Genomic DNA, 16950 nt, shown 5'->3' with positions numbered 1-16950 from the left:
GTGAAAAATGTGATATTTTAGAGAAGGCACAAGAAAAAGACAAAGCAATAAAAATCTAGCAAAAAGGTCAGAAAATTGAAATTCTAATGAAAAACAGTGAGATTGCTTCTAAAACATTGTTGAAACTTAGCAATAAACTATGAGAGTGCTTCTAAAGCATATATATGTATATATGGCTGCAACTGGAAAATATATGCTACGATGATCATAAAACTAACAAAATAATAAAAACAATAACAGTTTCTGGGTACTCACATTGAGCCTACACTGTTGTGATGGCTTTATGCGTACCAACTCATTTAATCCACAAGTGTCTAGCATATGAGCTGAGGAAGAAGAGTCCAATGTGGGACAAGAAAAACAGAACCAATGACAGAGCAAGACAGAAATGTGAGACAAGGACCGTTGAAAGGAGGGATGATCCTTTCAACTATTTCTGCCACTATTCTGGTCTTTTCTATTTTTCTTTACAACTTGCCTTGTCTGTGTTCCTTAAACTTCTCCAAGATTTTATCACTAAATTCCTGGTTTTGTTTAAGCTAGTTAGAATTGAATTTCTGTCACTGACACCTAAAAAGTCCTAACTCAGAATTTCAGCCTAAAAAAATATGAATTCCCAATGTGGCTAAGGAAGAAAATGAAGTATTTGGGAAAAAAAAACAATAATCACACCTGAACAAAATTTTCCTGAACAGAAAGCAAGTGGGTTTGCAGTAATACCTTAAAGTGACCACCACTGAGTCACACCTTTTGTAATCCTCTCCCCTTGAGAGCCAATGAAACTTGTTACTTACTTCTAATATGGCAAATATGATGGGATATCATTCCTTTAATTAGGACATGCTTGTGACAAAGGTGATGGGATATCTCTTTCATATTAATGTGTCATTATATGAACTCTATCTCAAGAACACTGGAGAAAGAGATTCTCTTTGCTGGCTTGAAGTAGCAAGATAGTGTGTCTAGGAGTCGAGGGCCAGCTCCAGGATCTCCCTTTAAAAAAAGCCAGGACAGTCAGTCATCCTGCTGCAATAACATGAATCTTGCCACAAACTGATTGAGCTTGGAGGCAGATTCTTCCCTAGGCAAGCCTCTAGATGAGCATGCAGCCTGGCCAGCAACGTGATTGTGAGAATCACCCAAACTATGTCCAGACTCCTACCCACAGAAACTGTGACAAAATAAATTGTGTGTTGTTTTAAGTTGTTCTCTCTATAATTTGTTATGCAGTATTAGATAAGTAGCACAGAGTTGAAATGGCTTATCAGATTTCAGGCAAAACGAAGAAAAAGAGTAGCCTACTTACTCTAGCAGAACTTTTGTAATATGAGTAAAACAAAATTTCCTATATGGGGAAAAAAACAGAAAGAAAGGTAATTGTTTATATAGGAAAAGGAATAAAAGAAACTCAAATAGGAACCAAAGCCAAGTTGGTTGCTTAAAAAAATAAAGCTCTGACTTCTCAAATATGAAAGTCTGAGGACTGTGTGGTAATATCGACTGAATTTAAGAAAAAGAAGTTTTGTAAGAAATTTTTATGCCATATTTTCCATATTTTCTTTCAGATTTGAGAGCAAAGAAAATATAGTCTCAGGCATATAAGAAATCAGAAACATATAAAAATACACATACATATACTCACATTTATATACACACAAATAAATGTGTGTTTGTGTATGTGCATACAAATGTGTGTGCACGTCAGCTAACCAAATGTTGAATAAAATTAATGCCTCAACATTAGATAAATTTTAGTATAAAAAAAGTTGTGCTTTTTAATGAATATCCACTGGTTCTAAATCCAGCCCACTCACTGTAAAAACCATCAATTATAAGATAAACTTGAGTCAATTAGTCCCAATAATGAACCTACAAGAATATTAAAGCATTGATGATATTTCATAACATCTGGAAAAAGCCTAAATAAAAAGAATTTCATTTTGATTCATCATCTTTCATCATAAGAATAATCTGTAATAAATAAAAGCAAAAACGCATTTAAAACCTCTCTTAGCATCAAATTCAGAAATAAACATCTGAACAATCTCATGGAAGCTGAACAAATATCACCTAGCCAGGAATGGAGGGAGGGTAAAAAATGGAGGGGGGAAATTTCGGTTTGCTAATGCTGTCGGAATGCAATATATTATAAATGGATTGGCTTTCACAAAAGGGATTTATTAGGTTGCAAATTTACAACCATGAAAATGTCCAAATTAAGGCATCCAGAGATAGATACCTTGACTTTGAAGAAAGGCTGCTAGCATCTAGAAAACCTCTCTCAGCTTAGAAGGCATGTGGTTGGTATCTATTAGTCCTTGCTTCTGGTTCATTACATTCAGCCTCCGATTCCAGTGGCTTTCTCTTTAAGCGTCTGTGGGTCCTCACTCAGCTTCTCCAGAGCAAACTCTGGATTTCATCTCTTAGCTTAGCATCTTCAAATGTCTGTGTCTGATTTCATCTCTCTGCTTTCCGTGTTGACTCTGAGCTCACTCTGTTTTCTGCATTTTATTCTCTTTGTACAGGGCTCCAGTAAAAGGACTAAGACCCACCTTAAATTTTGTGGGTCACAGCTCCATGGAAACAACTTAATCAAAAGTACTCACCCGATAATAGGTCTTCCTCCCACAAGATTAGAGGAACATGGCTTTTCTGAGGTTCATAATAGTTTGAAACCAGCACGGTGGATTAGAAGAAAATAGAATGAAATGTGAATGTGTTTGGCAACAGAATAATTAGAATGTTGCTTTTCCTTTAATTCTTCCACTATTCTTTGACAAACAGCATAAGTCTCCTTACTAAAATAAATATATGAGAAAAATGCATTTTCTGTTTTTAGAAAAGAAATTGCTTAAATTGAAAGTAAATATGATGAAATCCCAGGAAACTTGAGTTAACCAAGGCAATGCAATATATGACCCTGATTTGTAATATTTTGTATACCTATGACCATAGGAATCCAGTATCTTATTTTTATAGACTAAGAACTGCTCTATTCCCTTGTTTCTTATGACTTTCATCAGGCCTTGTCTTCCAGCCCTGAAATTCAAGGTGATAAGAATGATTTTGAATTTGTATATACAGTCTGTTTTTATTTCTTCTTGAAGACAAATTCACTTAACAGTAGGTCAAAGTGAATGTCAAGTTTTATAAAAAAAACTTCTTAGATATATTTTTTAATCACATTCAAAAATTGTGGTAATTAGTTAAATATTTAGGAAATAATGAATTCTCAGAATCTCTAATTTCTTCCTCTTTCTTCACCATCTGTTTCTCAAACTATGAAAACCAGTTAAATTCTGGTGCTGGAGATAGCTATTTTTTCTGTGTATCTTCCCTCAGCTATGGCTCAATAAAATATTTCTTAAAGACTAAATATAATGCTGTGCCTTATTTGACAGTATCGTTTTTCTATGGAAATATAGATTTTTATATAAAGCAGTTGTGGTTTGAAGCTGTACGCACCCAGAAAAACATAATCTTAAATTTAGTGCATTCCTGTGGGTGTGAACCCATCATGAGTAGGACCTTTTGATGAGGTTACGTAAGTTAAGAAGGTGTGTCCCACCCCAATCAGGATGGGTTTTAATACTATTACTGGAGTCCTTTAGAAGTGGAATGAAATTCATACAGAGAGAGAGGAATCCACAGAAGGCAAGAAGTTGAATCTGAAAGAGAAGGGAAAGATCAGAAGATGTGGTCATGTTTGCGGAAATCTAAGGACACCAAGGTCATTAGCAGCCAGACTCAAAGTGCTGCAAACCTTGAGAAAAGCATCTCCTCGATAATGCATTTATTTTGACTTTCTTTTAGCCTCAAAATTGTAAGTTAATAAATTACCATTTTTTAAGCAAACCTATTTTCATTGTATTTGCTTCAGCAGTCTAGAAACTAAAACAACAGTAAAAAGGTAAAAGAAACAAATTAATAACAGGACTACTTGTACATTTGAACCAGGAATACACTTCTAGGAATTTAAGCTAAGACAATAATCAAAAATATATTCAAATATTATATGTAATGGCATTTAGCACAGCATTATTTGTAGCAAATCTGGGTGTGTTAAAAAAATTAAGAGTATGGTTAAATAGATTATGGTAAATTATTGTGCAGATAAATACCATGGTAATTTACTAAAAATGCATGTAACCAATGGCTTGCCTTCTTTTTTAATGATACTAGTATTATACAAACAAATAATTATTGTTTTTTAAAAAATAGTTTATTCATATTGTAGAATGCTTTTAAAATACAGAACTGCAAAAAAGAAAAAAGGAAAAAACACCCATAATCCACCACACAGTGATTTGCACTATTAGATTCCAAGCTCTAGCTTACTCTCTTTTAAACAAAAACAGTGTTTTAGCTTTCTAATTTCTACCTAATCTTTTATCATATAAATCTTTTTTACAGTATATCAGTTTTGGAGTCAGAATGCTTGGGCTCAAATCCCAGCTGGAACACTATGAGTTCCATGTCATTTGGCAAGTAATGAAATCTTTCCAGATGTATGTTTTCTCATCTGCATGATGGAGATAATAATAGCACTTATTCACAATACCAACCTTACACAAAGAGTATTAAGAATAGATGAAATAATATATATAAAGCAAGAACAGGCCTGAAAAGAGAAATTGACTAATCAACAATTTTAGTTAAAAAGTTCAGCACTTCTTTCCCAATATCTAACAGAATAAATACACACAGAATCAATAAAGATATGGAAGAATGGAACAATAGTATGAAATAACTTGGACAATCGACATTTACCAAACATGCCTCTCAACAACAAGAGAATAGATATTCTTTATAAGTTCAAATAAAACATTAACTGGGGCCAATCATATTTTGGAAATATGAATTTAAGTGAACTGAAATCATATAATGTATGTTTTTTGACAACATGGAATTAACAAGAAATCAATAACACATCCAAATAGTTGGACAAATATATATATACTTCTAATAATACATGGGGCAAAGAATAAATCACACAGAACATTGGAAAATATTTTAAATTGAAAAAAATGAAAACAACATGTTAAATATTATGGACACATGTAAAGCAGTGCTTAAAGGTAATTTTACAGCATTAAATGCTTATTTAGAAAAGAAGAAAAATTTCCAATTAGTGCTATAATCTTCTACCTTAAAAAACCATAAAAAAGAAAAAGCAAATTAAAACCAAAGTAAGAGGAAAGAAGGAAATAATAAAGATAAAATAAGATCTCAATGAAATAGAAAACAAAAAAAGAGAAAAATCAATAAAACTAAAGCTGTTTTTGAAAAGATTGATACAATTGATAAACCTCTAGCTACACTTTTAGTAAAAAAGAGAGAAGACACAGATTACCAAGATCAGGATTGAAAGAGAGACCATCATTACTAATCTTACAGACATTAATAGAATAGAATAGTACAGTAATAACAGTTTAAAAACAGTGTTTATTGACAATTTAGATATAATGGGAAAATTCCTTGAAATTAATCCTAGATTACTAAATCCTAGATTTATTAAAGAAACTAAATTTATAATTAAAAGTCTTCAAACACATAAACAGAGGGAGAAAATCTCCAAACTTAGATGGCTTCATTGGTAAAATCTACCAAATATTTAAGCAAGAAATAAAATAAACTTGACACAAACTCTTCCAGAAAATAGAAGATACAGAACACTTCTCAACTCATATTATGAGATTAATATCAGCCTGGTACCAAAAGCAGATAAATATACTACTAAGAAAAAAAAAACTATAGGTCAGCATATCTCATGAACATAGACACAATAAAAACTAACAAAAAATTAGTGTTTGGGTTTGCTAAAGCTGTTGGAGTACAATATATCAGAAATTGATTGGCTTTTACAAAGGAGAATTATTAAGGTGCAAAGGTACATTTCTTAGCCATGAAAATGTCCAAATCAAGGCATCAATAAGAGGATACCTTCACTCAAGAAAAACCGAACATGTCGGGGTTTCTCTGTCATGTGTGAAGGCACATTATAACATTTGCTGGTCCTCTCTCTCAGCTCTGGTTTCAAACGGCTCAGATTGGCATCTCCTGGGGCATTTCCTTCAGCATCTCCAAACATCTGTGTCTTGATTTCCTCTTTCTGTTCTCTGTGTGGGCTCTGAGTTGTCTCTTATAAAGTGTTCCAAGGAAGGATTAAGACCCAACCTGAGTGGCGGGAGTCACATCTCCATGGAAATAAGCTAACCAGAAGGTTCCAACTAACAATAGCTCTATCCCCACAAAGATTGAATTAAAAGAACATGGATTTCCTGGGGTGCATAACAGCTTCAAACCAGCACAATTAGTAAATTGATTTTAGCAATACATAGAAAAGATAATATATCACAGAGATGTTGGGTTTATTCTAGAATGCAAAGTTTGCTTAACATTTGAAAATTAGCCAATGTAAGCCATTATATCAATAGACAAAGAAAAGAAAAATAAAATATATTATCATCTTAATAAATTCAGGGAAAGCACTTACCAAAATTTAACATCCAATCATAGTAAAAACTATCAATCATGTATCAATTGAAGGGAATTTCCTCAAATTGTTGGAGTATATACACAAAAGTTACACCTAATATAATACGCAATCGCAAAAGAATGAATTATTTTAAACTGCATCATATACAGACAACATAATCATGCGTATAGAAAATAGGAAGACATTTTTAAAGCTACTAGGACTTGTATTTCAGTTTAATAAGTTTGATGAACAGTCAATAAACAAAAATCTATTGAATTTCTCTATAGCAGATAAAAGCATTTGGAAATCAACTTTAAAAAAATACCACTTACAATAGCATCAAAACCATAAAATACCTAGAGATAATTTAATTAAATATATGCAAGAACTGTACACTGAAAACTACAAATCATTGCTGAGAAAAATTAAAGAAGAAATAAAGAAATGGAGAGAGTTAGTGTTCTTGGATTCACAAGCTCATTATTGTGGAGACAGCAATTCTCACCAAATTATTTTATAGTTAGTATGATCCTACTCAAAATCATAGGCAGAAATTGGAAGCTAATTCCAAAATTTACATTAAGATATAAAGGACCTATAATAGCCAACGCAATTTTGAAGTTAAACAAAGATGGAGGATTCACTTTACCTTACTTCAAATTTTACTATACATCTACAGTAGTATTGACATAAGCCTAGACATGTCTATCAATGGAACAATTAGAGATTTCAGAAATAGACCACGCATATATGGCCAAAGGTAATTCAATTGAGAGTCTTTTCAACAATGCTGGTGGAATAATTGAATTTACATATGCACATAAAATTAACTTTAATCTGCATTTCACAATATAAAGAAAAATGATCCCTTAATGGATCATTGCCCTAAATGTAAAATCTGAAACTGTAAAATGCCTAGAAGAAGGCATAGGAGGAAATCTTTGCAAACTCGACTAGGCAAAAATTTCTTAAATAGACAAAAATAGGAGACAGAAACATAGTTAAATTGGTATTCAACAAAATTGAAAACTTCTGCTCTTCTAAAGACACTGTTAAGAAAATGAAAAGACAAGCCACTCACAAAGAGAAAATGACTGGAAGGCACATATCTTATAAATGTCTTGTATCCAAAATATATAAAGAATTCTTATTTGATAATAGAAAGACAAACAAACCAGCGATCCAATAAAATTGGATACATACATAAACAGACACTTCACAAAAGCTGATATACTAATGGCACGAAGCACATTAAAAATGTTCAACATCATTAGTCATTAGAGAAATGCAAATTAAATTCACAATAAGATTCCATTATAAATGTACTAGAATATCCAAAATGAAAAAGACTGACATGATAATACTAAATGTGGGTGAAAATATGGAGCAGCTCTAACCTTTATACCTTGCTACTGGCAAATGCAGTAGGTTCAGTTTCTTTGGAATAGTTGATGGCCATTTTTTATCAATTAAATATATATTTACCATATAATCCCGCATTTCCACATCAAGTTATTTACCTAAGAGATATAAAAACATTTGTCCTGTTCAAATGTACATGATAGCTTTATTCATAATAGCTAAAAACTCAAACCGGAAGCAACTCAAGTTGTTCATCCATTCACCTGGTGGATAAACTGTGGTATTACTATACAATGGATTGCCTCTCAGCAATAAAAAGAAATAAACTACTGTTGCATGCAACAATGTGGATGAATTTCTATAGTATTGTGCTTTAGGAAAAAATCATGCAAAAACACATCAGATTGTATAAGTTCATTTATCTGAGACAATAGAAAAGGCAAAACCATACAGGAACAGAAAACAGATCAGTGGTTGTGAGAACTGAGGTAGGGGTAAGGGATAGATTGCCAAAGGGAACTTTTTGGGGGAAGAAATTGTTCCATATCTTGATTATGGGTATGATTACACAACTGTATGCATTGTCAAAACTCAATTAAACTATCCATTTTAAAAGGGCAAATTTTATTAATGTAGATTATACTTCAATTAGCCTGATTTTTAAAAACAGAACAAGAAATCTATTAGCTAAATTTATAAAGTATGTAAACTAACTGCTGATATTTTTTTCAAAATGTGAAATTGAAATTGTTAGCATTGCATTGTATGAATACTATTTTTTCATATTATTAAAATATCCTTGGAAAAAATGTTAGTCCATAAATTAAAATTGAAAGCACTCTCTTCTTTTCTCCCTGCCCCTTCCTCGTGTCTTTCCCTCTCTCTAGCTCTCTTTCACTCTCTCGCTCTCTTTTTCCATCTCTCCCTTTCTATTACACACAGTTTTATGGAACTTTAGGATGGCAACACACAGTTTTCTAGACCTGTGGGATGGCAACAAAAATTTCCTTGGGCTCACCATTAAAAAGTTGACACTATAGGGGAATGTGTGTATAAAAGCAGGTGTCTTATTTCCATGGTGTTTCAATGTAGCAAGTCTCCTGCACGGAGCAAAATTAAGGGAGCAAATTTAAGAATCATGGATTTAGTAAGCAAAATCCACATCAGCACTGATAGCTACTGACTATTAAAGAGTTGTTTAAGAGAAAGGCAGAGGTGGAGGATATGCAGCAGTTGCCACAAAGGGGTGAAAATTACATATTAGTTTCAGGACTTCTCAAGAGGAAGCTCCTGGAGTCTTCCATAAATAGTGGATAAGACATTTTCCCTTCCATGGCAGGTAGATATGAGTCAGGGGGATACATTTGACATTAGCTCTATTGAGCACACAAATGTTCCAAATTCTAATGTTTTGGTCTTAGATTTAACAAAAGCTCCACTAAGCCTTCAACCTGAAAAGAATAGGAAATGTGATGTTTCTGAATGCTTTACTACCAGAGCTGCATATATAAGTTACGGGGAATAGATGTGATGGGCACTTGAGGACAATGGAACTATGTCCACCATGGCCTGAATTTCTGGACAGTCTAGTCCTGGCTTTGTCATCATCTCCCATGAGCTGATACCCTGCCACACTCTGTGATTCAGGAGAGCTCTTTTTCCCTACCAGTGACATGGGAGGGTCTCGTAGATAGGCAATTACAAAATGACTGGATCCAGCATTGTTTTAGTTTGTTTTGCTGTTGAAAGCAGCTACCATAAAATAGGCTGGTGTGTAACAGTATGAAAGTATTAGCTTACATGCTTGTAATTTTGAAGCCATGAAAGTGTCCAAATCAAGGCATCATCAAGACAATACTTTCTTCCTGAAGACCAGCTGCTGGCTATCTTGGACTCCTCTGTCACATGCCAAGGCATATGGGGGCATCTGTTGGTCTCTCCCTTCTCTTCCAGTTTCGTTGGTTTCAGCTTCTTGGTTCCATGGCTTTTATTTCTCTCTGTATATTCATCCTATTTGTAAAGAACTACAGTGAGAGGCTTAAGACCCATCCTGAATGAGGTGGATTTCATGTTAACTTAAGTAGCCTCACCAAAGACCCTACTTACAAAGTGTCCACATGCACAGGAATGGATTAACTTTAAGGGCATACTTTTCTAGGGTACATACAGTTTCAAACCACTATAAGAACCACTGCATATTTTGTTCAGCATTTTGTTTTGGCATATTTTTACTTTAAAATTTTTTAAATACATGTCAATATTGAAAAACCAAGAGATTTACATAAGCTATAGGTTTATACCTGTTTCAGAGCACCTTGAAAATACCCAACTTGCATTTCAGTATGATGCCAAGTGCTGGAGTTAAGTTACAGTGGCATATTGACATGCATATTGCTCTCTATTAGCCACAGCATAAAGCAAAAGTGCTTTCCCAGACACTTTGCACTTGCAGTTCCTCTGTCTGGACACTCCTCCACCAGTTTACAAGTGTCTTATTCTTCCCGTGTTTCCATGCCTTTGCTCAAATGTCTTTCATAATTGCTTTGTTTTAATTGTAACCACACCACTCCTCAACTTGGCATATGCTAACCTCTTTTGTGCTTTATTTTCCCCATAGCACAGATGACTATCTTTCATTTTACATGTTTTACTTATTTAATTTTATTATTGTCAATATCCCCTATGGGAATATCAGGATTTTCCTATTGTTTTTCCTCCCATAGCTGTTTCTGTAGTTCTTAGAACATTGCCTGACATGTGGAAGGTATAGGGTCAATATTGATTGAATGGTTGAATAAATGAAGTAACCAATTCTCATTAGAAAGATCAAGAAAAACTTCCTGGGGAAATGATGTCTGAACAGATGGGGTTCTAAGGATGAGTAAAAGTGCACTGTTCTAAGGATGAGTAAAAGTGCACTATGCTAAATGGGGGAGAACATTTTAGGAAAAGAACACAGAGTATGCAAAAGTAGGAATGTGAGAAAGGCCATTGTATATTCAAGGAGAGTATTTGTTTAGAGTTACGTGCATATTTTATCAGTAATTTCAGTAGTTCAACTGCTACAAGTTATAGCTCCCAAGAGTAGGTACAACTTATAATCCCTTTAGAAACATTATTTCATTTAACCCTTATATAATCTTTTGAAGTGGTTGGAATTCACCCCATTTTCCAAATGAGGAAATTAGGGGTCAATGGGTTACATATCTTGTTCAAAGCCATTTGGCAAGTGAATGGCAGAGCTGACATCTTAGACTTCTTTGGTGACTCCAAACCTGTTTTTTCCACAGACAAAATTCCAGTCCCACTTTAGTCATGGCTGTCACTGTCATAAACTAGGCAGAGATTTACCTTAATAAAATGCAACTCATTTTTCTCGTGGTTTTGAATATCTTGGAAATATTTCCACAAGGCACATACATGCATTCACAAAGATACTGGAAGGCATAAAAAGACTTAATTGCAAGTCAGATTAATATTCTATTGTCCCCCAGATTGCATGTGTTTATTTACCTGTTTAAATATACATGCACTTTATGATAAGAAGCCAAAAGTTTCAGCTCAAGTTCCCCTTTTTGTTTGCAAGAATCCTTCATGGTATTAAAAAAAAACACAAGGGAAAGTTAGAGAAAGAGAAAAATATAACTTCTCATTCCACAACATACTTATCTTGTCTCTCTAAGAACCACTATTAAGCATTTGTTTAGTTGGTGCTGATTTGGAAGTCAATTGAATATACAGTGTTTATTTCAAAATCTTATTTTTCTGTGCCACTCTGTGATTTTTCAGGGGAATATTTGCATTTAGATGCTATATGTATAAAGTGATGAATATGACCATAAAATATTTGAAGACAATGAGAAATAATAGTTAAAGCAAAGGCAGTTGCCAAAAAAAAAGAGGAATGAGGAGATAAAATGAGAAAAAGAGGCTCATTGATTTAGCTTCACATAAAATAATAGGAAATCAAAAGAGACACAGGAAAGAATAAGGACAAGTCAAAGAAAAATCAAAGGCAATGAGGGTGCTATTTTTATATATTAAAATATAATTAATATTCATCATGCTCTTTAAAGGATAAGTGGAAAATTGAATGAGACAGAAAAGCAAAAGAAAGAAGTGGTTTAAGATAATAAGGGAAAAAACAGAGCAAAGTAGATAATTGGGGAGTGTATGGCCAAGGTCAATAGATAAATAATCCCATTAAATGCTATTATAAAATTTTATAAAATATTTCCAGAAAAAAAACATTAATTCCTTTCATTCTCTCAGCCAATATTTATTGGGGCCTACAGTATTCCAGGCCCTATGCTAGATATTGGGAATACAACAATGAATAACCAGGGAAATTTGTTATTAAAATATCTTTGTGTGAATGGAAGAAAGAAATTTAAGTCAATTCAATAGGGTGCACAGGTAGCTCAGTAGTTAGAAAGTCCGCCTTTCATGTGGGAGACCGGGCTCAATTCCTGGACCATGAACCTGAAAAAAAAAAAAAAGTCAATTAATATTGTCCCACCATTAAACAATAAAATGTATTTGAGTGTTATGCATTAAATAGCAGAATCAGATTTTATATTCCTTAATGATGTTTGTTGACCTACATATTTACTGCCTCCCCAGCTGCTAAAACCAATGACATGTAATGGGTTGGTTTAAATAATGGGATTTATTGGCTTCTGTTTTAAAGGCTAGGAGAAATCCAAAATCAAGGTGTCAGCAAGACAGTGCTTTCTTCACATAGCCTGTGGCATTCTAGCATTTTAGCAATCCTTTGTCCTTGGCTTTTTGTCACATGACATGCTCATGGTTAATGGAACTCCTTCAGGTTCCATTACTTTCAAGCTACTTCCCATGTCTTTCTCTCTATATATCTGAATTTCATTCTGCTTATAAAGGGCTTCAGTAATCTGGTTTAAAGTTCAACCTGATTCAGTTGGTTATAACTGAACTAAAAATCACATCTTCAAAAGGTCCTCTTTACCATGGGTTCATATCCACAAGAATGGATTAAGATCAAGAACATGCCCTGACCTCATGGTACACAATTCAACCTGTCCCATTATTCTGTGTAACCTGCATGTTTCTTGGGCTACAAAAATAGAAGAAAGAGGGGACACAGGAAAAAAAAACAACTTTGTAATTTATCAAAAGTAAAACAAAAAAAGAACATAGATCTTGAAGCCATGTTTTGACAGAATAGCTACCCATTTTCTGGTAGAGAGTCATAGGACGAGAAGGAAACTGGGTGAATGTGTGCACATGTATAGGGGTGTACATGTGTGGGGGGGGTGTGCAGCATGTCAGCATACAAACTGGCTGATTACACTGAATCAGTTTAAATCTGAATTCAGATAAAAGAAAGATACAATAGACCTGATTCAGAGAAGGAGTACTGAATGCTAAAGTGTGCTGTGTAAAACACACCTAAGCATGGAAAACAAGTTTTGAAACCAAAGATAAGAATATTACCTACAACTGGACATTTGCACTAGCCTCAAAATATTCACCTCTCATAATTGGAGCTGAAGGGATACAGATTGTGCAACAGGACACGTAAAAATTCAGGAATGGATAGCACAATACTACCTGATTGTAGCACAATAATGTAAGTACACTGAATGATACTGAATGTGAGAATGATAGAGGGAGGAAGGATGGGGGCACATATGAAACCAGAAGGAAAGACAGATGTTAAAGACAGAGATGGTATAATCTAGGAATGCCTAGAGTGTACAACGAAAGTGACTAAATGTACAAATTAAAAAAATGTTTTTGCATGAGGAAGAACAAAGGAATGTCAATATTGCAGGGTTGAAAATAGATGTCATTCATATTTTAAAGCTTCAACTTCTATGTGAGACTAAAGCAAGAAATGTTTATTTGGTACAAAATCTAACTTAACTTTATATGGACAGTTTAATTGAACATCATAAGTACATGGAACCTTGAATAAGGCATGAGATTTGATAGGTTTGTCCAGGTTAGTGTGATGCCCTGATAAATCCCAGAGAGATTTGAACAATGAATAAAGAAGTATTTGCAAAGTTCCCTTGGGGAAATGATGAGAAAGGGGGAAAATTCAACTTCCCCATTTGCAGAATTTCTGATATTCTTTTAAGCAGTGGGGACAATCAAATGAATAGGCCAAGCCCTGAATCTTGGAGTTTGTTCATATGAAATTTATCCCCACAAAGGATAGGCTAAGCCTACTTAAAATTAGGCCTAAGGGTCACCCCCAGATGTGTTTCATTGCTCAGATGTGGCCATTCTCTCTCTTAGCCAACACAGCAAGTGAACTCACTGCCCTCCCTCTTTCTACATAGAATATGACTCCCAGGGGTGTATCCCTGGCAACATGGGACAGACATCTTAGAATGAGCTGGAACTCTCACTGAGAAATGGGATTGAGAAAACTTTCTTTACTGAAAGGGGGAAGAAGGAAATGAGACAAAATAAAGTGTCAGTGGTTGAGAGATTTCAAACAGAGTCGAGAGGTTATCCTGGAGATTATTCTTACACTTTTTATAAATAGCTCCTTCTTAGTTTAAGGTGTGTTAGAGTGGCTAGAAGGAAGTGCCTGCAACTGTAGAGCTATGTTCCAGTAGCCAGGTTTCTTGAAGATGACTGTATCATGATAAGTTTTCACAGTGTGACTGTGTGATTGTGAAAACCTTGTGTCTGATGCTCCTTTTATCTATGGTATGGACAGATGAGTAAAAAATATGGATTAAAAAAAACAAACAATAGGGAGAACAAATGTTAAAATAAATTGAGTAGATTGTAATACTAGTGATCAATGAAAGGGAGTGGTAAGGGGGTATAGAAAAAAAACTAGGGGGAACAAAGGTTGAAACATATTGGATAAATGTAGCGGTCAATGAGACGGAGGGGTGTGAAATGTGGTATGTATGAGGTTTTTCTTTCTTCTTTCTATTTACTTTTCTGGAATAATATTTGATGCAAATAATTTAAGAAATGATCATGGTGATGAATATAAAACTATGTGATGATATCGTGAGCCATTGATCGTACACCAAGTATGGAATGTTCATATGTTAAGAATGTTTGGTTTGTATGTTGTTTTGCCAATAAAAATATTTTTAAAAAACCACTTTTCATCTAAAGACTTCTGAGAGTTTGTGAATTTTACATACTGGTACCTGATTTCTCTGCCTAAGCCATAGGTCTGATCTGATTATTACAATCAGTGATTCTTAATATTTAACGTTTACTTATTAAGATTCAAGATAATTTAAAACCTGGCTTTACCTTCCCTTTCTAATCTTAGTTCTCATGTTACAACTTAACAAACACCTATTTTCTTACCGAAGGGAATGCATCTCCCTATTTAGAATATCATCCCCTTAAGGAAAGCACTTGTTTCTAAGCCAGGTCATACCCCTGTTTTAGTTTACTGGGTTGCGATGACAAACGCTATATGTGTTGGCTCAAACAACAAGCATTTATTAGCTAGAAGAATTCCAATAACATTATATTAACAAGACTTACTTTCTCCTAGAGTTTGTATCATTCTGGTGCTGGCAATCTTCAATCCTTGGGGTTCCTTGGCTTGTATATCTGCCTCCTATTACATGCTGATATCCTTTCCTTTCTGTCTTCTATGACCTCTGAGTTCTTTTTATAAGGTCTCCAGTGATCTGAATTAAGGTCTGCCCTGATTCAGCTGGCCACAACGTAACTAAAAATGACATCTTCAATAAGGCTTATTTATAAATGGGTTCACACCCACAGGCATGTGGCTTGAGATTAAAGTATGTATTTGCTGGGATATTTAATTCATCAACCACAATCACCTAAATGATACAATGCCATATCTGCACATAAATGAATCAATTAGAAGTGGAAAGGAGATTCATAGTTGGGCTATATGAAAACAGTAGAAAGGAATTAGAAATAGAGGGAAAGTAGGTGGAACAAGGATTTGACGATAATTAGGAGCTGATCAGTAAATAGGTCTCCAAATACCCCAAGTCCATGACATGCATGTACGTCCAATTGCCAGGTATAAGGAACCTGCCCCTGCACCAAAGGTATGCAGGTGTCACACTGTGTCAATGTTTGAGTGAAATTCTGTATCATCGTAGAGTTGATGGATTAGCAAGTCTATATTTCCACAGATGTCAAGCCACATTTTGCAACATGCTGCTGCTTACTTTCCATTATCTTACATGGATGTCCAAGTTGGTTTCTAATTCAAGAATGGAAGACAAGAATGCTATATGTATTGGTGCCCTAGAACTCCAACAATATTATTTTGAGCATTTTTATTGGTAGCAAATCTACCTTTTTTTAAGGTGCTTTTATATTTTGAAATAGGCAAAGATATTTGGTAGCTCTTTTAGTAAGATGAGTTCAGTATATGGGATGGCTGGTGATAAAATTGTCAATCAATACAATTTAAGACCATAACATAGTGATAATGGTGATTTTGTTTGATTCCTTAAACTGACACGAAAGCAGATTTCAAAAATAAATTTGAGTCACAAGAGCAACATTAACATATATTCACAAACTCCCAAGGTGACAACCTGGAATGATAACACTTTCATTTGGATGTTCAATTCTAATATCCTCATTTGAAAATCAATTATACTACTACATAATTATACTTACAACTTAAGGAAAGTTGCTGCTAGATCCTTCAAGCAAGATTACTGGGCTATGCAAAACTCAATTATGATTTGGCCATTCATGGAATGGTTCTCACGATGCTGTGCTTTGGCACTCTGTTCCCAGGTTGGATTGAGAGTCACTACAAGAAATAGTTCTATTATTACTTGTGACATTTTTCATTAGCCATTTTCGGTAGCCCTGTTATTGACAGCTTATTCTGTGACATCACACCATGTCCCCCTTTGAGGACCCATGAGAGAACATAAGATGAAGTTTCACCATAAAGGAAAAATAGACCCTTCCTAAGCCAAAGTTCCTTATCTATTCTTTTCCCTTTCGCATTATGTTTTTATATTGAAAGTTTTCAAAATCCATTTGTGGAGTAGATATAAGGAGATGGAAAGAGATGGAAAAAACTGTATTTACTTAAATTACTCTAATGAATATATTGAGTGTGCTTTTATAAATGA

The sequence above is a fragment of the Tamandua tetradactyla genome, chromosome 19 (assembly GCF_023851605.1).
Source record: "Tamandua tetradactyla isolate mTamTet1 chromosome 19, mTamTet1.pri, whole genome shotgun sequence".
In the NCBI taxonomy this organism is placed as follows: Eukaryota; Metazoa; Chordata; class Mammalia; order Pilosa; family Myrmecophagidae; genus Tamandua; species Tamandua tetradactyla.
The sequence above is the reverse complement of the archived record's forward strand: the minus strand, read 5'-3'. Positions refer to the sequence as shown.